This window comes from Microtus oregoni, unplaced genomic scaffold (assembly GCF_018167655.1).
Source record: "Microtus oregoni isolate MIOR12 unplaced genomic scaffold, Mior012 000005F_ref0000423, whole genome shotgun sequence".
In the NCBI taxonomy this organism is placed as follows: Eukaryota; Metazoa; Chordata; class Mammalia; order Rodentia; family Cricetidae; genus Microtus; species Microtus oregoni.
The window spans coordinates 56,165,319-56,189,134 of NW_024543064.1; the positions used below are offsets into that span (position 1 = coordinate 56,165,319).

The following is a 23,816-nucleotide window of genomic DNA, read 5'->3' on the forward strand; positions in this document are numbered from 1 at the left end:
CTGTATATTGACCACTTCTTCTATGCAGGAACTTTGATTGTTCAATACTCATGATTATAGTTAACCTCATAGTGATACTAAATTGATCATCGCTATCATTGCTTTATAGATCAGGAAACCAAGGCTTAGAGGAGATAAGTAGAAGCAGAGTCAGGTACAAGTCAACATGTGCTGAAGTCATGACTCTTAATAGTTTGCAAAACTATAGGTTCTAAAAGGGCACTATTATATTATGTTAAAAATGTTGACGATCATATAATAAGAAAATTACAGTGCGCAAACATTTAGAAGACTACACAGCAATAACACAGCACAGGCAGGCATACTGTGAGTATGTTTTATATGACACATTTACCGAGCTATTTAGATTTTCTAATTTTCTCTTTTACTAGGGGTTTCTAAAAGCCTAATCTGATTTCCATTAAACACTTACAGTCTGTAACCCTGTTTTGTTATTCTGGCACATGATGGGCACTCAAAAGATGCTCAACTCAAATTAAAGCAAGCCTTTTGTCAAATAGGAGGGATAAATATTTAGGAACTGGATGGATTGTCACTTATTTGGCGCTTACCTAATGACAAATGCTGTAACTGGAAAACTGTAATTGCCCTGTCAGATATTTTTGGTAACAGATTCGTGATCAGTTATAAACAAAAGTATTGCAACTTTGGGGCATTTTAAAAGCTTTCGTAGCTCTGCCTCTGGACTTACAGACTCTCTCCCTTTACTATACATTATCTTATTTCCCACAGAGAACTGATTCTAGAAAATCCTTAAAAACACTTTTTATACTCTTGACTATTTTGCTAGTTTTTGCCACTAGCCCTTTGGAAACAATACTGACAAATGTATATATTATGAATTAGTGGCAAAATGGGAGATAGGAGTGGTTTTCATATTAATTTAAAAGCCAAAACAGTTCCTATTCAATGAAGAAAATTACAGTTTTCTTTTAGTTTTGAAATGTTATAATTTAAATCCATTAACTGTCTCTTTCGTCTCACAAATTTGGAGTGTGTCTTTTAGCTTTGATGTAAATTTGTATCTTTAAAAAGTTCTACCTATGTCAATAAACAATAGTTTAAATCATCTTCTGTGTATATATTTTCAATTTGCTTAAGAAAAACAAAAATAGAACCCATAGCATAAATATTTATCAAACCTGGTAATTCAAAATTATCCTTTTGTGACAAATAGGTATTGTTCATATGGATACTGGCAATAACACTATTGTGTGGAAGAGCAGGAATTTATAAAAAGATTAGTCCTTAACATGTTTATACAGTTGCCATTATTTAAACTTCTATAACTTTATAGAAAAAGATAATATGGAAAAGAAGGATTACTTTTATAACCATACATTTCTGTCTCACTGTAGGTAGGATACTCAAATCCTTAAATCATTCATGCACATACTTGACTTTTTTAAAAAAGAAAACCCAAACATCTCTTTTCTGTGTTACATATGACAAAGGATTTTCATATAGTCATTCAATAGAAATGTCTTTGAGATCTCATGACTGATAATGTATTTTTGTTTATCACTAACAGTGAGTAATCTGGTCATTTCAAGGTTTAAAGAGCTCTTTTTCTTATGGGAAAAGAGTTTAATAATTACCAAGACATGCTTGGATCCTCAGTTTTTTCTTATCCTCCTTTCTAACAAATTTACCTGTTTTTCTTCATGTCAACGTGATTGAAATTTGCTTTATGCTTTTAGTCGTGTGCCCTCTGGCATTGATCTAAATTTGAGGGTTAAGCAAAACAAAGCAGATTGATTTTCTGAGTCTGGGTCAGCTTTGTGATGATGCTTGAAGGTACTTTTTATGATGTGTCTAAATATTGTATATTTATGCTGACTATAAATATTGTAGGGCATATACCCTCTTGTAAACATCATGACTCGACACCCACGGTGGACTTACATTTAAGACACTTAGGAAACAGAGTACAAGGTCCAGTGCCAGGCTGTTAGAGTCAGGACAACACATCAGGGCTTATTGGTTGGTCTTCATGCCTATTAAATCGTGAGGTAGCATCCATTCAAATATCAAGTTTCAAACCTCATAAGCGGGCAGAGGAGTGTGGAACTGAAACATTCTATCTGGAAAGCTGGAATCTGCTACAAACCTTGACAGAATTTCCTCAATTATCCTATTTTAATGAGCTGTGTAAAGGGGGAGGGAGTTGAAATACAACTGTTATCCGTACAGTTAGCTAAGAGGATTCTTTACAGTAGTTGATGACTTCTCAATCTATTCTAAAAGGTGGGCAGGGAGGAGGCCCTTTCACTTAGAGACTAAAGGCCAGGCTATAGTTGCCTGGCTCCGGAAAGTCTTATATCCGAGTTGATGTGCTTTTCTTACAGAGGAAGGAAAACTTTGGAGACTATTTGAAAGCCAGTTCCTCTGCCCTCTGCCCCCTGCTCTGAGCTAGAGTCCCCTTTCACATCAGGTTGGATCCAGTTGTTACTTAAGCTCGTTTTCATCAACTTCATGCCCGAACACTGAGTCCCTTTCCCACTGCTCACCGCATCTCTTTCCCAGATAAATTTAAAACCTGTTGGGCTTTTCCTTCCTTTGCCCCTATACCTTATAAACAAAACCAGACACAAAGTCCCACTGCAGGCGCCCCCTCTCTGCCCGCCGAAAGCATTCTAATGTCAGTTTGCTTTCGGAGTCTATCAGCAGCCGGCTGCTTCTGCCACCTGAATTTCAATTTCTTAATTCACAGCCAAGATGAAACAGAAAGGAGCAGGATCCGGGCTGCCCTCTACATTGGGTTGGGCTTATCAAGCGTGAAGTTTGGCGCTTTGCAAACCTATTCAAGCGATTATCTGTTGAGGACCTCTCCAGCCATCTCCATCTCTGCAGCGGGCTGATAAGACAGCTGTTTCACTAGCTGCGGTCTCCCCGGGCCTCAGTCTTCAGATATAAACCCCGCCTTTGTCACCGTGCCCCGGTGCTGTCGCTTGCACTGTGGGGCAAGGGTTGATCTTAACACACGTGGGGGGAAAATGTGAGTGTGCGTGAGAGAGGAGGAAGGAGAAAAGGGAGTGGGAAGGGGGGGTCTGGAGGGGGAGGAAAAGAGTTGGAGACCTGAGGGAGCTGGGGGCAGGGAGCTCGCCGGGCACAGTTGATGGCTGTGATTGACTGGTTGGTCAGCCCGGCTTTATTATTTCAAATTAGACGTGGATCGCACACAAGTGGAAACATAAATCTTCAATATAAGAAAGAGCCTCTGAGCATCGGAAGCAGAGAAACCGTTTCTTCTCAGGTCCGGGTAAAGGGGCGGGCGAAAAGACTGATTGCTACCATCTGAGACAGATGGTTTCCTTTAACTTTGGAAACTGCTATTTTTAATTACTTGTATTAATTTTGCATGAGCTGTATTGGCTGCAGGAGGAAGCTTAGAGAAGGCTGTTAGCGTCACTGAAAGAAATGGACACGAGGCTCTGATTTGCCCTGTATGCACCTCCAGGTTGATTTTTTTCCCCCCACTCGCCCGATTGCCTGGATGTTCCCCTTCATGAGAGCAGAGATGCGAGTTTATCCTCCTAAAAGTTCCTCCTGAGCAACCGACTCAAGAAAATCGGAGGATATTCGTGGGAGCGTTTCCGTAAATGATCTTTGATCGCAGGCTGAAACACAGTGGGGCACGTGCACCGATCTTGGTCTGAAATCGACAGGCAAAGGGCTTAAACAAGAAAGTGACTCACAAATTTTCTTGAGGGCAGAGGGAGACAAGTGGGGTGACAATATAGGGTCATCTCCCAAGACTGACTGGAAACTAGTTATATATAGTTGCGTGTGTATGTAGTTATGTATATACACACATATGTATACATTTGAATAACATAGTTCACATGTCTCTTCAGGTTAAATAGGAACTGGAGGAGTTCTCCTCGAGTATATTGTATTCTGTAGCTCTTCCCCTGGAAGAGGAGCTTGAAGACAAGAAAAGGCTGTTTGTGATCTTGCTTATTGCCTTCCTAGACATTGTCCTTGCTGGGGCGTTTGCAGTATAAAGGGTCCTCTGCAGAACAGTCTTGAGGTACTCACCTTAAAGGGTGAAAGACCCCCCCCCCCTTTTGCCAGGGAGTGAAAGCACCCCAGAAAAGAACTAGGGAAGTCAGGGATGAGTTCTTGTTGCCATTCCCACTGGGAAATTTCAGAACGAAAAACTCTGGAGTAGGTTTGCCAGACTTTCCGAGATTACCGGGATTTGCATTTGTTTTGCAAGAACACTTTAAAGAAAGGAATGCTCCTCCAGGCCGGGGTTGGGGGTGGTTGAGGAAGACGCCACACAACCGGACTCTAACTCTGGGGTTTGTCACAGTGACCCTAGCTTAATTCCAAACAAACCTGTTTCTATGCCCGGCAGTCTCCGCCTCAAATCGGTGGTATAAAAGGTTCCACCCAAAGTGTTCTTACCGAGTCTCAGAGGGAGAAACAGAAAATACTGTACCAATCTTCCAAGCTTTACCCTGCACGCTAAGCTAGTCTCTGTCCATGGTGCTAATTCCTGCCTCATTCTCCTATAGACTCTAAGGACCTAAACGCACAAAAGTGTCCAATATTTCCACAACTTTTTCTGTGTTTGAGACAGTAAAAAGGAAGCTGAAATACTCATTTAAAAAAGAAAAGTAAAAAAGGTAGTGGGCAAGTTATATAATAACATTTCTTATGAAGGATTTAAATAGCATTATGTCCATTATAAACATAAAACCTCTCCAAAGCCCAACAGTTAGAAAATAATATTTTAACTCATTTGAGAGGGTAAATTATTTAGAATTTCTGAGACAAATCAAATGCCAATTCATACACATAGCCGAGCTGCTTTATTTCCTGTTTGAAAAAGTTACAAAGAGTTTGCAGAGTCTCTAATTATGTTCGGGTCACCCTTTCTCAGCCCTAAGAAGGGCTCCTGCGAGGAAGTTATTTATCTTAAACAACATTGCCCACAGCAGCTTTAAGTATTCCTGGGAGGGACATGTTCTTTCCTGAGAAAGCCTCAGTGAAAGAGTTGAATCCTTTAATTTTCAGCTCTGCAAAGCATTACTTTGCAATTTTTATCAATATTCAGCTTTTCTCCACACCCCCAACAGCTCCCCAAACTCTCTCCTTTCTTCCTCAAGCCCAAACCATGCCGAAGGCTTGGAGAGAGTGTTGGAGCTCTCATGACTTAATCAGAATTTGAATATCTTGAAAAAAAAAAAACCCTGTTTATCTAATGCAAGTTCAGGTGCCGAGGATAATTCTTTTTCTTCACTATGAATCAAGAGGGATTGATTAAAAATTTGTGTCTAATTTAGGGAGGATGTTTGCACATAGTCTTCATTAATTGCTAGAAGTGCTGTGTCCCATAATGTTCCCGGGTAAGACGTGAATTCCAAAGGGAAGTCTATATCAGGATATCACTGGTATTAACACAGTTGTCATTTTGTTTTATTTTGAAAAGTCGGAAAGGTAAATGTTGCTTATCTATTTAAAAGTTTTAAAATTTTAACAATGGTCTTCTTTAAGGAATAAACTCCTGTTTCAGATATTGTCAACTTCCTTAGCAATGTAAGTCTGTGTCATCTACAGAGAATAGACAACATGTTGAATAAAACAATAGTTTGAGAATTTTCCACCTCCGTCAAACTGAGAAAATGCATATATACTGGATCCACAGAATTTAGTACTTTTTCATTTGAATGAACAGCATTACTGTTTTCATGTAATAGCTTTGTGAGTGCTTTTCCAACCATAAAAAGTATTTGTGTATTTACAAAGGTAAGGATTTTCTTCAAAGTGCTACAATGATAAGAACTTACAAAAATAATACAATATCAAAGTGTGAATATGGTCGTAAGGAGAAAATCTAGTTCATTGCCTATATAACTCTGAATAAACAAGACAATAGCATACTCCTGCCTAAATGATCCTTCTTTCCTTGCACGGAACTGGCAGGTGAGAGGTGGTCCCGAAGGGTTACTAGAGGAGACCCAGGCTTCTGTTAGTCTCATTTCTATTGTCAGGGATACACTCTTCTTATGTTTAGCCTCCTGCCTTCCTTTCTTCAAGCTACTGTTTTTTTCTTAATTTTTGCTTGTAGTTTCACTTGAGACTATATAATAGTTTTAAGTTGACATTAACCCCCCAAGAGCTATTGTTATATAAAAAGTAGGGAACTAGGAAATTATAATTATAAATAGTAATCATACATATAGGCTGAGGCCCCTTTTCCTAACCCCTGTTATTGTTATGCAAAGTAATATGACTTAGACACTGTTACACAGGTTAAATAGGAGCTAAACAAGTCCCCAGTTCTTTGCCATTAATCATTTATCAAACTCAAGGACACTCCGAAGGAACAATGATTTACTTCCCACTTCCAAGTCATTTTGCTCTCAGACCATCTTTCTCTCCCTTCTGACAGCCCACCTCCCTGCAGTCTTCACTTCTCACCAGCGCCTTCCCTCCTTTGCATTGTCAGAAACAGCAACCAGCAACAAATAAACAGGCAAAATGATCTTTGAGAGAAGAGAGATTATGTAAGAAATAGATGTACTCTCTAGGAAGTTGATGCTTGCTGTCAAAACTGAAAAATTCCATCTGGAAATGAGCTAGGGGGATATTGCTTCTCCTTATAACTCGAGGCAAGAGAGTAACCCCACTTTCACTGAAAGGAAGAAATAAATGAGTAAGCCTGTATTTCGGCTTTCTGAGTATTAATAAAATATGCGGTTGGATTAAAGAAGCCTTCATCCATAAAGCAAAAACAGACAGCACTAGGTCTACTGGTTAAACTTTTGAATACTCAAAAAAACCTGGTAAAGGCTGAGCTATCTTTACTGTCAGCAATCCATATGTGGTCCCAGAACTGTATGGCCAGCAAATGCAGAGGAGTGGCTTGTTCTAATTTATATACAGCTGCTCTTTTTACCTTCAAGTGAGGGACCTTATCTCCACTCAGTACCTGTTTTTCTGTACAGGATGTTTATGCTTCCCCTTTCCTATTCTGCCATGAACTGAAAGCTAATTTAAACTGTGCAGCTTTCATTTAAGCCACTTTCTTTTTTAAAATTCCAGAGAGAGAGAGAGAGAGAGAGAGAGAGAGAGAGAGAGATATCAGTGTGCACACATTAAAACAGCAACACACACAGCTACCTAATATCTAGTATAGATTTACAGATTACTGGAACACAAACCGAAAAAGGCATGCGGACAAGTAATGGGTGTACGTTCATCCCTCTCAGATCAAAGAGAGGGGCTCTCAATGACTCATACATACCGGACAGTTTACTATTATAAAGAAATATGCCAAAGATGCAGCCGTGAGGGAAAATAAAACGAATCTTTCGGAAGCAGAAAGACTTAAGAGGAAAATAGATGGTGCCATATCGCAAACTCTCATAGTACAGTTCCACCCTCCCACGTTGCTCTCTCCCATCTCTTTTTGCTTCTTGCATTTCCCTTCGCCGCCAGTGTTAAGTGTGTACCTCTCCGCACAACTTACCTTGAAACGGGACTCCATTGAGTTCTCGAGAGTGACACAGGTCCCTAGCCAATCGTCTAGCAGAACTTCGCCTGGGCGGCCTCAGTGGAAGCGTCTGGTCCAATCAGGAACCTGGGGCGATGAGCAAGTTACGTTGTGGCACGACTCGGCGTATACTTCCGCGCGTGCTGCCCGGGATAGGACTCTGGCAGAGCAGCTGCACACACGGCAGTGCGGAGGCAGAGAAGGGGTTGGTGATACGGTGCTATAAATCTGTGGTCCAGTCCACCTCCCTTTTAAGACGTCCTCCCCCCTTATTTCTGTTCTCACTTAGAGATGCAGCAGCTTACTCCTGTAGCGACCTACTAAAAAGCAACAAGGAGAAAGACATCGTCTTTTTGAAAAAACGTTCTTTCGTCTCTTTTCTTTGTTCCTTGGTTTGTTTTTCTTGCCCCTTTTTGTTTAGTTGAACGGCAGTAGGAGGGTAGTCTCTCCGTCTTTTTAAACTCTCTTTTTTAAGTTTCCCCTCCCCTTTCATATTTTTTTTCATCATTTCTTTTAGCATTGGACTTTGGGGTCGAGAGCATTTCTTTTTATTTGTTTCTTTTAAGCCGAGCACAGTTTAGGTTTCGTGCTGTCTTAAGAGAACTATCCAGCAGCTTCTTGCTCATCCTTATTGGGAGAACTGCACCGTTACTTTAAAAACACACATACACAAAAACCTTAAGGGAGAAAGGTAAGTTTCGGTTTGGTTTCTTTAATCATTAGTTGCAGCGATGCGCTGGCAAACCCAGAAAACCTGTAAGTGAGCGGAATACAGAATGTGAAGTTAATTGCACATGTTTGCCTCATTTCAAAGCGATTGCTTTGCTTTTTTTTTTTAATTCTAGAGAGTCAGACTAAAAGACAGTGGACGCATGCTTAACGTACTGAATTTTCGTAAATGTCACAGGCAGAAACTTAAGTGGTAAATGTGGTCAAGATACAGCAGGGCTACAATGGGAGGATAGATGCTGAGTGAGCCTAGGGGTTGAGGTTGGAAGTTCATTTCGTGGGAAGAGAGGGATAACTTGAATGTTGGGGGAAATGCATGCCTCTACTTTCGCAAAGGAATCGGAGAACTGGGGAAATTGGAAGCCTGGACTTGCTTGCAGATTAGACCAGGGGAAAAACCCCTCAGCTTAATTGCATTAACCAGATAGCATGTGCTGGGGAGAGGGGATTGCCAGATGGAATTTAGATGCTGCACCAGGCAGCGAGTTGTAGTTGACTGAAAAAAGTACATAGAGCCTGAGGGCTGGGGCTGGGTTGGGGCTGGGGTGGTTAGAAGCTGTCAAAACTCATCATTGCCAGAGACGAGGTCTCTGATTCACGGATTCCAATGATAGTAATTCAGATTTAAAACAAGATTGTCAATTTGGGGCCGAATCTTTGAGCCTGTACCGGATATGAGATTCCCTTTGTTCAGAAAAACGTAAATAAGATCCGTGAAGCTGTGTGAGAGAAGTGGCGGCTGCTTGGGAACCTCGCGGTGCTGGGCGCTGGGCAGTGGATTTCAAGCCCTGTCCTTGGTCCTACGCGGCGGAGCCCGCCTTCCGGGAGAGAGGGACTTGCTGGCAGCCGCGAGGCAGCGCAGCTACCCTGGGAGCTGAGTCGGCTGCACAGCCCTCAGCCCCTCCTCGCAGCTCCCCTTCCTCGAGTAGCTATTGTTAAAACTGACGCCGGGAGAAAGATGGTTGGGGACCAGACACTGGGCAGACAGGCACACGCTTCATTTTAACTTTTGTGATTTCTCCGGGTGCAGGGGAAACCAGTCGGTGTTCTACTCCGAAAGAGCGAATCCGGGTAGACGTGGGAAAGGGGGAGGATGCTCGCCGGGCGAGGAGGGCGGGGGAGGTGGTGGCGGACCGAGGTGCTGGCTTTGCCTCGGAGAAGTTTAAATTATTGGCAAAAGGGGGTGTGGGTGAGTGTGTGCGTGCGAGCGCCGAGAGGTGCTCAAGACGCAAAGTATGGGGGCAAGGTACAAAGCTGGCCCGGGTGGTTCATCTCTCGCTGCTCCTTACCCCACCCACACGCTGGTTCGAAAATCCAGCACTCTGCCAGCGCCCCCCTCCCCTAACTCGACTCTGTCAAGGGCGTGGGGGCGAGGGATGGCAAGGTGGCAATGCCCACCCTGAAGCCCCGTGGCAGACAGGACTTCTCGTGGCCATTGTTGCTTAATTTATGCCCAGCACGTTGCTACGGTATCCACCTATGTCACGTCTATAAAGAATTAATAGGAGAGCTGTATAATTGTGGCAGATTGGAGGGTGGGCACGTTCCCCATTTTCTATTTTCAAGTATCTGTTATCGAAACTGACCTTGAGATTGGTTGTTTTCTCTCCTAATTACAGCTTCAGGTCTGGCTTTATTGTGTCGAGGGTGAAAAAAATAATCAGCCATTTAGTGTTTACTCTTCACACTGATGGACGGGGATGAATGTCCATGTCCTTCTTCCCTGAAATGCACGGGTTCTGCCCTTTACCCCATCCATGTACAAACATTCCATTTGCTTAAGACTCTAAACCTTCAGCCTCCATCTACACCTCTGTTTATTAGAGCTATTGCCAGGGCAGTGGGGGTGGGAGATACACATGTTTTATTTTCTGGGCCTACTATTAACTGTCACCTAAAAAGGTAGGCTTAGTATGAAGGGGGGGTGGGAGAGTACAACATAGACAGTAATAACCCAATAAATTATCTTCCTAAATGATAATCACTTCCTAAAGGTCATGGAAAGGATGTTTGTGTTCTGTGGGGAAAGGAAGGTTAGGGATGTTTGTGCCCGGAAGATAATCCTTGTAAAATGGCTTCTTAAATGGGACATCTGAGAGATTTGTCAAAATCAAACAAACAAGTCCACGGAAAAGAAAAAATGTTGAGTGTTTCAATGTCATCATTTCAGAGATTAATTAAAAAGCTGTTTCCGCCTGTTATCACTGCCATTCCCGGAACCCATCTTAACAGACTCTTGAGTCTCCCCCTTCCAGCTTTTCACCAAGGGTTGGGGCATTTCTTTATAAAGCTAACCGGTTTGGAAGTTCTCTAGGAGAACGAAGATTGTAGACCAGAAGTGGTTTAGTAGACTTGGAAAGTGTCTGTTGAGAGAGGTCGCCTAACTTCAAGCAGACATCTTCAGAAAGTAGAGTGAAGGGTATTGGAAGGGTTTCAGGTCTAGATGAGCAAAGTGGGTAGGCCCATTTCTCCCCAACATTTCAAAACCGGCATTCTTAGCCATAATGCATGCCTGGGACAGGAATATTATAATTAACTGTTTAGAGGGAGGTCAAAGAGGCACAGGCGCTTGCTTTGAGCGAATTTCTCAGGAATCCGCACAAAGTCAGCTAAGGTCATTTAATTCTAAATCTGATTTGGGGTGACACAGAAATGCTGATGTTGAATCAATTAGCTATTTCTGGTGTCCCCAACCTGGGTCTTCCAAATTGAGGATGGCCTGTCTCCATTTTGACCATGATTGTGTTCCCTAATTTACTATGCCTGATTTCACTTCCCTTTAGAGGGTAAATTTGCCTCCCCCACCCAGCCCTGGGTTAGAGGAGTCCTTCCTCCCCGCCCGTCGCATGGGGGCGGGGAGCGCTGGGCGCCCTTAGCAAACCTTGCTGCATCAAACCCGCATCATGTCCTTGAAGCTGTAACCTCCATCACGTTCTTGCGGTGACTCAATCGCCCACTGTTCAGTTCTTTCCTCCTGCCTCCCGCAATTTCAGGTAGGTATGACAGGTGATGTTTTTAAATGTAGTTTTCTAAAGGGAAGGGTTAAAGCCGAAACCTTTTCAATAATAATAAAAAAAAAATCCCAGTACGACAGGTGCTCTGGTAATTAAGTCGCCAAGCAGGTGTAAAAAACGTGCGCGGCTCTGTCTCCCAGTCTCGGGTCTGGGTCCAGAGCAGACCCAGGTTTTTCGGGGTAAAGGGGGTGGGGGGTTGAGCCAGGTGAACGAAGCAGGCAAGGGATAGAGAGCATTCGGACGCCCCCTCGGAGTTGGGCCTTTTACTGGCTGGCGTGGGGGTCCTAGGAGAATGTGGTTCACGGCAGGTGCAAGCATGGTCGAGTGCAGGATTTCCTACTTCACATCTTAAACAGAGCATAGCACCCCTCTCAGATAGATACTCAGGGTTTATTTAGACCTCAGATTCTGTCTAGGGAGGTGGAAATGCACAGCGGGGGCTAAGCTTTTAGTTTCCCGTCGAGGCACAGGACCTTTGGGCTTTGGACGAGGGGGAAAAAATGAGCCTTTAAAAATTCTTGAAAAACATGTATTCTCTGTGTGTATCTAAACCTACACTTGGCGCACGTACACATGTCCAAAGTGACCCCTTGCACAGCCGGGGTCTCTGGGGTCACTGTTCCGAAACTCTCGGTGTGTGTGTGCAAACTTATTCGGGCGGCCCCGGGGAGCCCAGTGGAGGACGCCTAGCGGGAGCTTCTGCCCCCGAGGGTGGCGGAACTGGGCTCACACACGGGCCGGCTGGCGGCGTGGCGAGCTCGCCTCGGCCCCGCCTCCTGGCGCGCTGCCAGGCAAGCCCCGCCTCCCCGCCCAGCTACAAACGGCGGGACCGCGGCTCCCCAGCGTCACTGAGGCAGCAGCCGGCCGGTAGGGCGGGGTTCCGCCGGGTTCCAGTCCGCCTTCCCGCCGCCGCCAGCGTGACTCCTGTGAGCGGTGCTGACGGCCGGCGGCGCGAGCCGTGGGAGCTGCAGCCGAGCCGCAGCAGGCAAGTGTGGGGGGCGTGGGTGGGGGCGGGGACGGCCGCTCCTCCACTGGCTCCAGCCCAGACTCCCGGTGCCCCCCGGACTCGGGTGTCCGCCGCAGCGCTAGGCAGCGTCCGGCTCGCATCCGCCCGAGCGAGCGCTGGCCGGTCGGGGCGACCTCGCCGCTGGCGACAGCGGGAGGTAGCGCCCTCGAAGTTCCTGCAGGGGACCGGGAGCCCGGCACCACCCCTCCCGTGGGCCCGGGTCGGCGGTGGGGCGGTGGGAGCAGAGTGGGCCTGGGAGCAGAGCGGGGCTGGTGGCGCCAGCCGCGTGCACGGGCGTGGACGTACTCTGCACCGCGGCGTGTAGCGCCACCGGGGAAAACTGCGCCCAGACGCAGGTGAGTGCATTGGAGGGAGTGTGGGGGAGGGGGCTTCCCGCCCCAGCGCCCGCTTCCTGTGGCGCCTGCGGCCGCCTTGTGGGAGGACACGCAGCTGCTCTTCGTGCGGGAGCGCGGCGGTGGTGTCTGGCGTGTGCCCACCTGGGACGGCGTCTGGAGACTTGGAGAGGCCACGCGTGGTGTGCCGGGGTAGCGTAAGGCCGTGGGCGCTCGGGGCGGGAGCGGTAGTGATCCCCTTTTGCGTGTGAGGCGCAGCGGTGCGAGGTTGCAGCCGGCGATCGCGTCCCCGGGTCTGCGCGCTACTGGCGCGAAGCGCGGATGCTCTGCTGCTCTCCGCAGGCTTCGGGGTTTAGCTAGCTTACCGCCTTTAGGTAACTCACCGTGAGTCCTGCGTTTGCTCCTGCATTTACCCGGCTAAAATCTCCCGAGGCCTTAGTGCAAGACTAGTGAGCGCACTAGGGAGACTGAAGGAGCCAGGCGGACCAACCAAACTGGGTTTACCAGCAGGTGCGGCGGCCGTGGTGACAATGACCAGCAGTCATTCCACGGAAAAGCCAACCACTTAATACAGGGCCAGAGCGCAAAAAAACACCATGCTTCTAGGTGTGAGCTGAGCCTGGAGTTTTTACCTGTTCAGATCGTCATTTACAATTGTATGCATATTTACTACTTCCATCTTTACGATGAAAATTTCCATCTTCTTGTCTCCTCTTTACATTTTCTTAAATTGTGGAAAAAGGAGGAATTGCTACCAGATATGTGCTATCATTTAATTCCTTCTTCCAAAGAACAGTGGTTAGCACTGCCGAGATACAATACCTTCTGAAAGGACAAAAGAGCCTTAAGAAGCAGTTTTTCTTTCCATCTTATCCTTAATAATTCTGTCTTCTCAAAAACGTAGCCCAGTGTCAAAACTGAAGGCAAAAAGTCATTGACTTGTGTGCCATTTGGGGGTGGTTTTCCCATTCTCCCAATTGAAACCTGCTTGTTTGAAATTGTTTAGTTGCGTCAGAACGCAGCCTTGTCTAGAACCGTTTGTCCAGATTCCTCGAGTTTCATGTTTGTGCTGTTGGTAGTTTTGTTTGTTTGTTAGAAGCTGACCTGGAGTCTCCATTTTGGCGAACAGGTGTAAAGCTCTCCTGGATCTGTATCTTCTTTCTTCATCTGGCACTTTAGGTATGCAAATAGAGACAATTTGCTGGATGGCTCTGAGTAGTCCTGTATTTCTTTTCCAGTTTTCGGTGTGGTGCGGGGTAGAAAAATCCATAAAGAAACACATTCCTTTCATCCCTTCCCGTTTGGCTCCTTGTTGCCTGGTTTGAGTGACTAAGTCGTCATTTACAAAGTATGAAGGAATATGTTTTAAGTGTTTCCAGGTCTAAGTGTGTCCTCCCCAGTGTGGTGTTGGGAGTGAAGCCAGGCCCCTGCTGACGCTGCTCACACCACTTGTGTCTAATTTCTAGTACTGGTCAGTGTCCACCAGCCCACCTGTTCACCACGGTACCAGTTTTACTTACCTAGGCCTAAGAGGTGCCAGTCATTGGAAGTCTGAATTGGTTCTGAGTTTTGGTTAGTTGGTTGTAGCTTCTCACCATAAAGTTCCATTTTTTTTTTTTATTTTAATGAAGACTCCAGGCTTCATTAGTAGGTGATGGGAGAACTGTGCCGGGAGCCACAATCCCTTTGCTCTATTCCTTGCTGTAGTCTCTGTTCTCTGCACGGCCAGATGGTTATGGCCGAACCCTGGAAACTACCCTCAGCTGTTGGTGCTTTTCTTGTTAACATAAATATATATATATAATAAATTGTTTTTTTTTTTTTCCCATTTTCTCTTCTAGAAGCAAGTCCCAAGTTCTCTTAAAGGACACATCAGAGCCATCCAGAATACTCTGACTGCTAAGTTACAATCACATGTTTCTCTCTACTTGGAAATTTTTTTTTTTAAACCAGTGACATTTTTCTGGTATTATTTGCATGATACAAGAGCACCAGCACCATAGTGGTGAATCGCCCTTAGGCTCCTTTTCCCCTCTGAAGGACCATGTACTCTGAAATACCCCAGACATTTTTCATTGTCGCCTGATAGTGTCAGTTCCTTTCCTCTCATCTGAGATCTTACTAAGCCTTCCATATTGTCACATTCTCTTTAGCACCTTTATTGCCATGAATCTTACTTGGAAGAGAGAGAAACTGCAGAGCTGCTAGCCTGACGAGTGGGACAGGTTGCGCTACCTTGGGCCTAAATTTTCTACCGCCCTTCAGAGAAAAACATGTCAGTAGTCTACTTCAATTCTTCCTGTTGCTTTGGGTCTTCAGCTGGACCGACCACATCCCACATTTCTGATGGTTTGGTTTTTAATTTAACATGGTGCTTTTCTAGAGTCTGGGCTGCCTTATGCACTCTGGGATCGGAACAGTTTTATAACTTTCCCTACTTGACTTAGACATCTTGAATTTTTGAACAAGGGCACTCTGTTTTTAATTTGTGTTGGTACCTACAGACTAGCTTATCCTGGTTATGTACATTCTTATTTGTGTGGTCTTTCTGCTGATAAATAACTATATGCAGGCTCTGTACTTACTGGGATGCCACACCCTGCTCCCGAGGACAGAAAATTATATCGGATGTTCAATTGGTTGGGCCAGTGTCATTTTCTGATGGTCCTCATTGAATCCATGTGTTGTGCTTTCATGACAAATCTGCTATTGCATGTTCTAATATGCAATGATTGTGTATTTAACTTTCTTCAAGATGCTAGCTGGCTAGTTCATTATTATTTTTGGATTTTAAGCAATATAAATTGAAGCCGAAATGGGGACATGTATAAGCTTCAAAAACAATGTTTTATGCACATGTTTTAATGTAGGTTTAAATGACAGCTTTCAGAATCAATAGTAGAAATTTCATATTATAAAATCCCAAGTCTTGACTAAGTGTTTAGGAAAATTTTTAGTAAAAAACGAACAGATCTGCTATTTAGCTTGGTCATTTACTTCATAACTTTCACTGTCGTGAGGTCACTAGGAAAATTTCTATTTCAAGGGAAAATTCCCTGTGTCTTTAACCCGTCCTCTGAGCCTGTGAGACAAAACCAAAGGCAGTTAGTTCTGCGTGGTGTTCTCAATCGACCCCCAGTGTGGATTCTAAATTTCTAGACATTGGTATTTATAGAAAGAATCTGCTTTTGGACAGGGTGTTGTCTTCTCAAACAACGTGTGGTGTATTGAAAGCATCCCCTTTACCGACGCTCTTAACTCCGTGTTTCCTTTTTGACTGGTTACTGAATAGTTTGTGGAATGACAGGTTTCCCTGTGAGCCATCTTCATACCTAGAAGGATAAGGGCTTTGGGAAGGAATGCGACATGGGAAACAGCCAAGAAGGTCATAAGAGTAAGTGTCATGCTATTAAAAACGACATCAGTTTATAGTTTGTCTCACTTATAATAAATTAATTGGTGTTTTAAAAAAGTATTTTAAAATGTGAAGTTTCCTGTTATATATCTATATTACCAATATGATGTTATTTTCTGACAGTTAAGAGCAAATTTGACAGAAATTCTTAGTTTAAAAAAATGACAATTTTTTTCAGTAAACTTGTTTATATTTAAAGGGTAAAGGAATTTTTTTTAAAAAACCCTGAAGATTTTGTCTTAGTGTACAATTTAAACTCCTAGGTGGAGGTATCTGTATCTTTTCCTAGTCCAATTTAATAGTGATAGATTAATACCAGTCTCTTCTCTAACTTAAAAAATTTGTCTCAAATAATTAATTTTTAAAAAATTGAAGAAAAGGAACTTGAAACAGATTGGGTATAACTCTTTTTTGTTTTTGTTTTTTTTTTTTTTTTTTGAGATAGGGTTTCTCTCTGTAATCCTGGCTATCCTGGAACGTGATCTAGACCACGTTAACCTAGAACTCACAGAGATCTACCTGTCTCTGCCTTTTAAGTGCTGGGATTAAAGGTGTGCATCACCACTACCGGTCCTCTTTATATTTTTTAAATACTTTTTTTTTAATTGCAGAAAAGAAAGTCACTGTTATTTAGAAAAGAAAATTTATATTCTAATTAATTGTTCTTTTTCTCCATAGTTCTGTTGCTGTGGGATGTTCATTATTTTAACAACTTTAAAAACTGTATTAGTAGAATATCACCCCTCTAGTTATGAAAACATCAGACAGGTAAACTGTTTATTCAGGATGGTATTTTATTCGATTTTATTTTACTTTCTTTGAGCCATGGTCAAAGTCACTTTAAAGTTTTATTAGACACTTTCTTGACGGATTTCACTTAGAGCAAAAGGTACTGGCCGTTTTTAATGTTTTGATTTTCCGTATCTCCTTATTGTGGAGTGTATACAATACACACACCTTTAATTCCAGCCCTCAGGAGGCAGAGACAGGCAGTGAGTTCCAGGACAGCCAGAACTACACGGAGAAACCAGGATTCACAAAACAAGCAAAAGAAAACAGAATAAAAAATGACTTTTTTTTTTTTTTTTTTTTTTTTGGATCTGAGCATCTGGGAACATTTGATCAAAACTTGTAGGCCTGTCTTATTAGAGAAATACACACACACAGACAATGGCATGACATTTTTATCTTCTTTCCCTTTGGAACAGAGATGACTGAAATTAGATTATTAAAATTTGGAAGACAGGATTTTAGAGATTGGAGTTGCAGTTCTTACAAGTGTAAGAGTTGTCTTTAGTGGAGTTACCCTGTGGGCCTCTAGCTTTCTTGGAAGAATGGCTCCAAGCCTGACTGTTTTCTCTAGTTTTTCTTAGGGCCCGTCCTGTTTTTGTAAGTAAATACCCTACATGCACGGCCTCCTTGGCACAATGCTGCCAGCTTTCTGCTGGGTTGCTTTGCCCCAGTAGGTTTTGTCACTTAGGCTCAAATTCTTAATTTAGCAGAGGCAGGTGGAAAATTCTAGGCTTGAATGCAGATGTTCCAGTGTCTGATTTAAGCTTAGTTGCTTGTCCTGGTTCTTTTTAAACACCTCCCCCTCTGCCCAGCCTCGCTTTCCTCATCTCAAGGACCCAGTAAAGATGAGCATACTGATACTGAAGTACAGGAAAGTGGTAACGGGCGATCACCCCAGATTAGTTTTACATATTTGGGCTGTCATTGTGTTGTTTATGAACACTCTTTAAATTATCCGGTGTCTCTGGTACCTGGGGTCAAGCGTAGGTTTACCTGTGTTCGTAGTATTTGTCACAGCCACTACATCCATAGCTGTGTAACACACCACTGTAGTTATTCTCCCCTCCGGAAGCCTGGAAGATAAGAAAAATCTAAAGCTCCAGCAGCTTATTTATGCCTTGAATATTTCAGTATGGAATATAAATATATTGCTCATGAGCATGGAAGGAAAGCTTAAAATGTTTTTTCCTTGAAAAGATAAATACTGCAAAAAGATGAAATGTTTTCATTAGAATTTAGCCAGCTGATATTCTATGAATTTATATTTCAAAATTTAAATTTCCCATCTTTCAGTGAGAAATCAGATAGTTAACCGAGCATTTTTATTAAAATAATCAGTGAATTTTTTTTCCTGGTTTGAACTTAACCTGCTTTGTTACTGTGGCTCTGTTTTCTACATCACAAAGTGGAATTTACGGGGTGCATTTGCCCTATTTCTTTTGGTTCCTGGCCCCACCCAAGTGACAAGCCATTGATGGATGCTCTGCTAAGTAAGTTATTGGAAATCGCTCACTAACTGTGTTTTTAAAGGATGTTTAAAACTTTTTTTTATTCTTTGGGCATCATTTATATATATCAGAAGTATAAGAGGTATTTCGCAAAGCAAATAAATCACAGTGCATTCGAAAATAAAGTCATCAAATTGGGTAAGATAGGGAAAATATTCCTGGAACCGATCACACTTTGTCGTGTTTCCTTCAAGCTACTTTCAAAATAGAAAGTGTGACTTTTCTGTTTCACTGGCGGCTTCACTGTTGGGGCCCCTGGTGAAACAGTGTGGGAGGGTCACCTACTTTTGTTGTAGAGCAGACCAGAAGGTATAGCATGCTTAATTCCTTAGAGACGAACACATTTCATCATCCGTGGAAGGTACATTCCATATGAATTGACTCAACCTGCTTTGCTTTCTTCTCTTGTTGGCTTTCTTTCTTTCTCTCTCTCTCCTTTCTTTCTATTTGTTTAATTTATTTATTTATTTGCTTAGAATCTGGGTGTTCTTTTAGGCCTGTGATTGTTATGAAGGACCCCATCAACTGCTCCCGAATCCCAGGTCGTCAGGATTTTTTTTGACTTCCTACCATCCCTTCCAAAGTGTGAAACGGACCTGAACCAGCCACACCTGTTCTCTGCTCTTTGACCCTTGTGTATTAGCACCTGTCCCTTATGTATACATTTGAGCCTTGTACTAGTTTTCCTTTGAACTCCTAAATATCAGTCAGCGTCAGGTGACACTTATTATTTGTTCCTTTATTGTCTTCTCCTGCTCGTACGTTTTCATCATCTCTGATGGGCATTCCTACATTTTAGTCATTGCAGAATATCTTCTGTGACTAAAGGCATCTTTGCTGTGACAGAGAGAAGCGCGTGTGATTGCTTGTTCCTTGCAGTGGCTCACAGGCAGGTATGACCTGCAGCAATTTAATTTTGCCTGAATATTTTTTGTATTTTTATTTTTGTTTTTTGAGACAGGGTTTCTCTGTGTATTCCTGGCTGTGCTGGAACTCCCGTTTTGTAGAGCAGGCTGGTCTTGGTCTCAGAGACCTGCTCCTGCCTCTGCCCCATGAGTGCTGTGACTAAAGGCCTGCAACACCGCTGCCCCACTATTTTATTTTTTAAATAAGATCTCAAGTATGCCAGGCAGGCGTCAAACTTTCTGGGTAGCCTAGGATGACCTTGAGCATCTAGGTCCTCCCGCCTTCACTTCGGAAATGGTGGGATTGTAGTTTTTATGGTGCTGCGGATCCAGCCCCAGGGGATGTACATGCTGGAGAGACGTTGCCAACTGAGTTGCATCCCCAGGCCATGAACTGTAAAACTTAGGAGTCATCATCATCATATCATTGTCATCATCGTCATTGTCATTATTATTATTTGAGCTTGGAAATATATGCAGACTCATAAGCCATACTTATTGCCTCATGGAAAATTGAAGGGACCCAGTACAAGGGCCCACAGCTGTCAGCTCTGCCTGGAAGATTACACATGATTCTGTTGATTTGGGGGTACATCACTGTCTGCTCTCTGCAGATGTTCGGGGTTGCGACTGACACTCCAGCTCCCAGAGCCATTGGATTTAGGAAAGTTGACTCACATATAAAGATTTTCAGTTCTTTCGAGTTATTTTTTTGTGTATGTTTGAAAATAATCTTTGAATTCTACTAGATTCATTACACATTTAAATCTTACCTATTTCTTCAGTTAGAGAAATCCTGTTTTAGTCTCTCTTGCTAGCCTTTGGTTGAAAAGCAGCTTCTCTTTTAGTAGGTGTGTTTCTTTGTCACAGTTTCCTTCTTTCCTCCAGTGCTTTTAGAACTTGGAACCCTCTTGCCTGATGCTCGCCTCTCTCTATTTTTAAAGATACTTTGGGGTCAGCAAAAGATTCCTGGTGTTGGGAAAACTAATAGGCTGTTATGAGCCATTTAAAAGAGGCTCCTGGCCTCCTGCTAGTCTCGTTGCTGATGGTGTCAGCTTAGAAAAGACATTCTCGTCTCAGATGGCTTCAAAAAGAGCTGATTGGACAGGCTACCAGGTGTGCGGTTTATATGTGTTCCTCTCCCTTCCTCCCCTGATTCTTTCAGCCTTCGGCCCTTTCTCCCTCCTCTTTAGAAACAGCAGGGCACCTTTAGTGCGCTCTCTCCCATGTGTGCAGTAGAGCAAGCTGATGTGCCAGCAGAAGTAGGAAGAGGCACCACATGTCATGTTTGGGCCAATGCTGTAATTTTATTTTACAATAAAGGAGGTGGATATTATTAATCTACTCCTGAGCATAATAGCACGATTTGAATAGCAGAGAGCAACTTTGGTGTGTGTTAATGTCTAGTGAGATGAATGCAGATGGATGCTAAGTAGGTAGAAAATGTCAGTGTCGAGCCTTCCTCTCGGCGACTTTAAGCACTTATATTTCTAGTTAACTTTTTGTTCAGCCTGGCAAACAGATATGAAGACTTATTCTATGAAGCCGGCATTAATGCAGCTCCTGAGGATGAACAATGCCCACAAAGCCGTGCTCTCCTGGCAGCCACTTGAGCTAGGCCAGTTATAATGATGAATCAGAATGTGTCCCTGTGTTGAACATCTTAGGAAAACTCTCCAGCGTAATAGGAGCTTAATGCTGGCAGTTTTAAAAATTGGCACAGCCTACATGGCCCATCTAATTTTTTTGATGTTATTTTGAGTGTGAACAAAAGTGTATCTTTATTTTCAAAATGACCTTTGCATTAATTCTATTATTTTTCATATAGTATGTATACACTCACATATGAGAGGCATTTAAGTCTCAGTTAGCCATATTCCATGATGACCTGATTCCAGAGATGAAAATATTGGTTGTGCTTGATCTAGTCTACAGTGTATAGTTTGAGATGCCTGCAGGGCATCTTGGCCACTAGGTGCTGGTGAAGAATTGAGAATAGGCTTAACACCTCTTTTTCCCAGAGAAAAACAAAAACCACAGAGGGTGTTTTATCTCTTCAAAGGAAGGTTGGGAGTGACTGTCGCTGCAGTAAAATGACTTGGAGTTGGTGGTTAACTTGCACTCTGTACCTTTACAAAGTGCATCTGAAGTTCGTGTCTTTGTTTTTGTATCTGTAGAATACTCAGATGCCAGGAAGGTTGTGTAATATTTTGTACCATCACATTACCAAGAGCTTAGATACTGAGAGCTTTGCAGAAACTCATACAGTGTTCCTTAAGCTCATACAGTGTTGCTTAAGGAGAATAGATAGAAAATGCTAATTAATAGTAAAAGCCACAATTATTTCCTAGGCCCCTGGATTATAGAGTAGGAACCGAGTGTTTGAGAAATTGGGAGAAAGGATTTATCTTTGTGTTCTGGGCATCAGTAAACAGGTCAGATTCTTGCACACTTCTCTGGGGACAGAAGTATGGCTTTTCCCAGTCAGTTTAGTTTATGTATTTACTGATTTTGGCCCCCCTTTCTTCCTCTTTTCCTATGTTTTTGTTCCTTTTGATTCTCTCTTGTGGTATGTGTAAATGTTTCTGATTTGCCAAGTATCCTGTCATAGGTGAAAAAATATTTGTGCAAGACCTGCCACCTTTTAAGTTGTGGCTGCAGAGAGATGCTGAGAATGTCTGATCCTGCTGTTAGCTCAGAAGAATGAGTCCAAAGCCCAATCTTTCTCCAGTTTCAGTAGCATTATGTACCAAAACTTCCTTTGGTAAATAAGCTTATTTTTCTTCTTTGTAAATAAAACTGGTTCCTTTCTCTCAAAGTGTGTGTGTCCATGCGTGTGTATGTGTAACACAGCATTAGTGTAAGCCGCAGGACGACTTCGTGGAGTCCAGTCTCCTTTCCACTGTTACATGGGTTTTCCAGATGGAGTTCAAGTCACCGGGCTTGCATCATTAGGTGGCTGGTTCCTCTGCTCGAGGCGCTGAGCCAGCGCACTGACCCACACTTGTTTTTCTAAAACTTTCCTAAAGCTTGCATTTCTTTGATTCTTTTTTTAAGGCCTTTAGTTTCAAGGTCAAGAGACAAACAATAGGTTAATTGCTCACCTGTTTTGTGGAGGAGGGATTTGCAGGTCCTTAAGTCTTCCTCAGGCTCCATCTTCTAGGAGAAAGTGTCCTTGGGTCAGCTGCCTGTAGCCACCAGGTGTCATTGCTTGGCGTCCTCCAGTCTGCATATGTGGCCTTTCTGTAGTAATAGCGTTTATATATATGCATATTTCATTCCGAAAGCTGGTTGAGCAGCCCGTATATAGATCACCTTGGTTTGCTGGGAAGGTTCATTCCCTCGGTTGGAGCTGGCTTTTGAGGGAATGCTGTGTATTCTTGCTTCTTGTTTTCTGGCACCCTCATTTGAATTTGCTTGACTTATAAACACTGTTTTGTGAACAATAGAGGGGCGTTCAACTTCACAAACAACATAGTTTTTAGGGTCTGGAGACAGCAAAGATACCTGCTTTGTTTTTTTGCCTTATAGGATTACTTTGCGGCCTGCCTCTTAGAGAGCAGAGAACACTTAGTCGAATTGTCAGTGTGCTGAGAGATGGGCCGTAGATGACTTTTCCTGAATGCTCCATGACTCTTATTAAGATAGAGCACCTGCCATAGCTCAGAAGCCAAGCCTGTGGCTAGTATGTAGAGGGTCCCCAGTCCAGTCACCAGCACAGGAACAAGAGAAACAAAATTACTTATTCTAGATTAAAGAGAGAGAGAGAGAGAGAGAGAGAGAGAGAGAGAGAGAGAACACTCTGCAATCAGCCATTAAAAGGTAGTAAACCATTGAAAGTGTTGGGGTCTGGAATGAGGAAATGCTTGCATCCAGGCAGTGTTGACATGGTGGGGTGGAGCCTTGTCACTGCTCCCTGGGCCCTCACTTTATAAGTGACAAGTGTGAGACCCTAAGAAAGCAGTCAGTGCAGGAGCCAGGAAGGAAGGCTCCCACTGACTTCCACATTCTGTGCCTTTTCCTCTCCCTGCCTCCAGTGAAGTTGCTCTCCCTCTGGTTTTCCTGCTGGCTCTGGTGCCTCAGGCCAGTATCATCTGCAGGCAGCTTTAAAGCCTGGAGACTGTTCACTTCTGCTGGGAGGGATGTGATAAAATGGGTCACCCAGCAGCAGTTGGATCTCGTCTTCATCCTAATTGCTTGGTTCTTCAGTGTTGGGGCCAGCTGCACCAAGCGTATGTTTTTGTGAAGTATCATTCTGGTCTCTGAAGGAGAATGACCACAACTTGTACCTTCGGGCCAGGATTCTACCCGGGATCATGTTAGGTCTGAGACTAGGTGACTGCTGGAAGCCATTCCTTCGCAGGCTGCTCTCTTCCTGGTACCAGCTGGCAATCCTGACTTGCAGAATTACTTTTTGGAACTGTATGAAATAAGGATATGGCTTGTTTTCTATAAGTGAGGGAGTGAAGACATCATCTGCAGACTTATTTTTGGATGCTGTTAAGATCAAGAAAGAAGATTGAGATACTGTATGTTGTATTCCCAATGAGAGCATGTTCCTCTAAC

The 23,816-nt window shown here is 43.4% G+C and overlaps 1 protein-coding gene across 13 annotated transcripts in view; it reads left to right on the top strand.

Moving 5' to 3' along the window:
• Elavl2 (ELAV like RNA binding protein 2) overlaps positions 1–23,816 on the top strand; it is a 157,168-nt gene that overhangs the window by 17,858 nt on the left and 115,494 nt on the right. For 6 of the 13 annotated variants that reach the window (XM_041652255.1, XM_041652259.1, XM_041652262.1 and 3 more), the window contains exon 1: positions 12,100–12,256. The exons of 1 other annotated variant lie outside the window; for it this stretch is intronic. The gene's annotated coding sequence lies outside the window, so the exon portion shown is untranslated. Of the gene's footprint in view, positions 1–7,705; positions 8,220–12,099; positions 12,257–12,276; positions 12,634–12,722; positions 12,823–23,816 lie in introns of those variants that run through there. 6 more of the 13 variants (XM_041652256.1, XM_041652264.1, XM_041652258.1 and 3 more) reach the window with 5 other exon arrangements.